This window comes from Colobus angolensis, unplaced genomic scaffold (genome assembly GCF_000951035.1).
Source record: "Colobus angolensis palliatus isolate OR3802 unplaced genomic scaffold, Cang.pa_1.0 Scaffold350, whole genome shotgun sequence".
NCBI classification, from domain to species: Eukaryota; Metazoa; Chordata; class Mammalia; order Primates; family Cercopithecidae; genus Colobus; species Colobus angolensis.
Window position 1 is genome coordinate 674,883 of NW_012116822.1, and position 1,825 is coordinate 676,707.

The following is a 1,825-nucleotide window of genomic DNA, read 5'->3' on the forward strand; positions in this document are numbered from 1 at the left end:
GGAGACCCTGTCTCCAAAACAAAACACAGAAAGAAAAAAGACGATGGCTCATGCCTGTAATCCCAGCACTTTGGGAGGCTGAGGTGGGTGGATCACCTGAGGTCAAGAGTTTGAGACCAGGCTGGCCAACAAGGTGAAACCCTGTCTCTACTAAATTACAAAAATTAGCCGGGCGGGGTGGTGTATGCCTGTAATCCTAGCTACTTGAGAGGCTGAGGCACAAGAATCACTTGAACCTGGGAGGTAGAGGTTGCAGTGAGATGATATCATGCCACTGCACTCCATCCTGGGTGACAGAGGGAGACTTTGTCTCAAAAAAATAAAAAGAAGAAAAAAATGTTGAAATTTATCAACTGCCTTGTTAGTAGGTATTGATAAGACTGGTTTCTTTTCTCATTTTATCTATTTATGTAATGAATTATATTAATTGAGTTTCTAATATTAAACCATCCTTGCCTTTCTGGAATAAGTCCACGTGAATATCATTTTAAATTATATTAATGTGCTATTGGATTGTTGTTGAGATATAGGAAAAACTAAAGTGTTTTTCCTAGTCTCTCACTCAACAGTCAACACATCTGTGACCCCAGATGTGCGTGTTTTCCCTCTACACAGCAAGCAAGCGTTCTCCGTCAGACACCTGCTGTGTGTCCTCTGATGCAGTTTAACTCTGACACCGTTTACCTGACGTTAGTGTCAGGTCCCACACACTGAGGGCTCAGTCCCACAAGAGCGTCCCCCACTTCAGAGGTCAGTTGCAAGTCCAGACCTTTGGAACTTCTGACCAACTGGCTATACATTGGGGTTCCCATGACCCCTCCTTAGATTTTATTAATTTGCTAGAGAAGCTCCCAGAACTCAGGGAAACACATTTACCCATTTACTATAAGGGATATCACACAGGCCAGACAGAAGAGATGCATAGAGTGAGGTATGGAGAAAGGAGTGCACCACGCTCCAGTAACCTCCACGTGTTCAACCAGCTGGGAGCCCCCTGAATCCCGTTTTTTTTTTTTTTGTTTTAATGGAGGCATGATTGATTAAATCACTGGCCAGTGATTTAACCTTCAGCCCCTCTCCCTTCCTGGGAGGTTGGGGGTGAGGCAGGGGGTTGGGGGTGGGGTGTGGAGCTGAAAATCCCAGTCTTCAAAAGGTGCCTTGGTCTTTCCAGTGACCCGAAGCCACCTAGGGGTCCGCCAGCCAGCAGTCATCTCATTAGCATACAAAAGACACTCATTTGTCTCTGGAGATTCCTAGGGTTTTAAGTACAATGTGTCAGGAAGTGGAGAGGAAGACCATTTGTGGAGCTCAGGGGAAAAGGCCAGATTGGAGAGAGAGATTTGAATCATTTGCATAAAGGTGGTATTTCATGACAGGAAACTGGATGAGCTCACCTAGGGGCGGAATGTAGACAGAGAAGGCAGAAGACCCAGGACCAAGCACTACAGTGTGTTCCAACATATTTCAAGGTTCCTCCTCTGGGGAAATGCTGGCAGCTGTGCGAACGGGAAAAGGTGCGCTCCAGGTAGGAAGCTCGTTTGCATAATAAAAGATTACAGTGGGGTGGACAATAAACGTCACACCTGGCCCAACCAATCTTTGGGCCTTATGTAAATCAGACACCACCTCCTCAAGCTGTCTATGAAACCCAGTGCATTTCACCATCTCACCATAAGAGCCACTCAGGGCCCCTGTCTCTCTGCGGGAGAGAGCTATTCTCCTTTCTCTTTCTTTTGCCTATTAAACCTCCACTCTCTTTTCTTTCTTTCTTTTTTTTTTTTTTTGAGACAGAGTCTCACTCTGTCACCCAGGCTGGAGTGCAATG